General features: G+C 43.7%; 1 long non-coding RNA gene across 1 annotated transcript in view; it reads right to left on the reverse strand.

The window, feature by feature from the left end:
- LOC118766434 overlaps positions 1–2,500 on the reverse strand; it is a 17,328-nt gene that overhangs the window by 2,417 nt on the left and 12,411 nt on the right. Inside the window, exon 2 of the long non-coding RNA XR_005002367.1 lies at positions 1,120–1,128. This is a non-coding gene — a long non-coding RNA (uncharacterized LOC118766434). The remainder of the gene's footprint in view (positions 1–1,119; positions 1,129–2,500) is intronic.

Raw genomic sequence — 2,500 nt, forward strand, 5'->3', positions numbered from 1 at the left:
TTCTACAACGGCGCTTAAGGTGGTTCGGTCATGCAGCCTGGTGTCCAGAGGGTGAGCTGATTGGCGATGTCCTCCTCCCACCTCCGCTTCCCAGCTGGCGCAAACGCAAGGGCGGGCAGCTGAAGACCTGGGCAACGACAATAAAGGAGGATCTCTCCAAACTCTCAGGTCCACAGGTGGTCGGTCTGCGCAGATGGAACCGCGAATGGCTCGCTATCTCCAGTGACCCCACACAGGACCATCGAGCGTGGGCCACCATGATTCGTGATGCCGTCAGGACCAGAGAAGAAGCTGGCTCAACCCACCCTGGGTGAACGCCGTCACAAGTACAAGTACAAGTAGTCAGGCCTAGTTAAGAGATAAAACATAGTTATATATTTCTTTATTGCCCACAAGGATAAAACATAGTTATAGGCTGCCCTTTGGCAAGGCATCGCACCCATTCAGCCACCCTGCCAGCAATACAGTGAAGTCATGGGAGTGCAACATAGTGGATTGTAAAGGGGTAGTGGAAGAGCTCAACTGAGCCAATGGTGTTTTTCACATTGATGATGAGTTGGGGGAGTTCTAGAAGATCAATGGTCAGGATCACCAAACTCTATGAAGAGATGGTTGTGTAATCAGCCGATGAAAGAAGATTCACTATATTTCAATCTTCCAATTGAAATTCGTTATCTTGGAAGAGGATGGTGACAAACAGTCATGGGAATCCATGAAATTAGCAAAAAAAAAAGAAAAGAAAAGATTTAGTGGCGATTTAACTGTTATTTCTAGCAGGTTAAACAATCATATAAAGAAAGCTTCTTCACTCATGCTGCTGTTGCTGCAACAACAACAACTACTACTACTACAACTACTACTACTACTACTACTACTACTACTACTACTACTACCACCACCCCCACCACAACCACTACCACCATCACCATCACCACCACCACCACCACCACCACCACCACCACACACCACCACAACCACCACCACCACATACTTACTACTACTACTACTAACTACTACTACACCAACTGCTGCTGCTGCTGCTGCTGCAGCTGCTGCTTCTGCTGCAGCTGCTGCTTCTGCTGCTGCTACTACTACTACTACTACTACTACTACAACCACCACCACCACCTAAAAAATTAAGCATCCAGCCAACATCATGGTGTTTTGGAGTGATCACTAGTGATGGTGATGTTATGCCTCCATTCATCTTCCCACACGGCCTCAGACTGAACACGGAGGCCTACATCAAGTGCCTGGAAAGGAGGTAGCGCTTTGCTGGGCAAGAGGGTGGCTGTTGGAAGACCCTTTGTCTGGCAACAGGACTCTGCGCTAGCCACACAAGCATGAGAACCCAGTCATAGCTGTCAGACAATTTCTGTGACCACAACACCACTAACATCTGGCTACCTAACTCCGCAGACTGCAACTCCCTAAAGATGAACCGAAGGCAAGGATTATAGCAAGATTCACCAACTTAAACAAGGATACCATCCAGAAGAGTTGCAGGAGATTCCCAAGTTGTCTGGAGGGTGTGGTTGAAGCCAATGGCGATTTTATTGAATAAATTTACTATTTAGTATATTTAAAGATATTTTTATGTAATTTTGGTAAACAGGTAAATATACCTGTTAAAATAAGATGTCAATGTCATTTTCATTTTTGATTAATTTAGACAACAGTTCACTGCACCCTGTATATATATATATATATATATATATATATATATATGATAGGCTTCTTTTAGTTTCTCATTTCTTTATTGCCCACAAGGGGCTAAACATAGAGGGGACAAACAAGGACTGACAAACGGATTAAGTCGATTACATCGACCCTAGTGCGTAACTGCTACTTAATTTATCGACCTCCAAAAGGATGAAAGGCAAAGTCGACCTCGGTAAAATTTGAACTCAGAACGTAACGGTAGACGAAATACCACTAAGCATTTCGCCTGGCGTGCTAACGTTTCTGCCAGCTTGCCGGCTTCTTTCACTTCCTGTCTACCAAATCCACTCACTAGGCTTTGGTTGGTTTAAGGCTATAGTAGAAGACTCTTGCCCAAGGTGCCAGGTGCACGCAGTGGGACTGAACCCGGAACAATGTGGTTGAAAAGGAAAATTTTACCACATAATATATGAGTGTGTGTGTGAGTGTGTGTGCATGCATGTGTGTGTTTGTGTTTGTCCTACACACACACACACATTGCATGACAACTGTGTTGGTTGTTTACATCCTCTTAACTTAGAAGCTCAGCAGAGAATCCCGATAGAATGAATGCCAGATTACCAAAAAATAAATAAATAAATAAATAAATAATAAATAATAATAATAATAATAAAATAAGTACTAGGTTCGATTCATTTGACTAAAAAGCAAGAAATCCCTTTAAGATGGTGCCCCAGCATGGCCACAGTCCAATGACTGAAACAAGTAAAAAGGAAATGATAGGCATAGGAGAAGGCTGTGTGGTAAGTAGCTTGCTTACCAACCACATGGTTCTGGG

This window comes from Octopus sinensis, linkage group LG15, assembly GCF_006345805.1.
Source record: "Octopus sinensis linkage group LG15, ASM634580v1, whole genome shotgun sequence".
NCBI classification, from domain to species: Eukaryota; Metazoa; Mollusca; class Cephalopoda; order Octopoda; family Octopodidae; genus Octopus; species Octopus sinensis.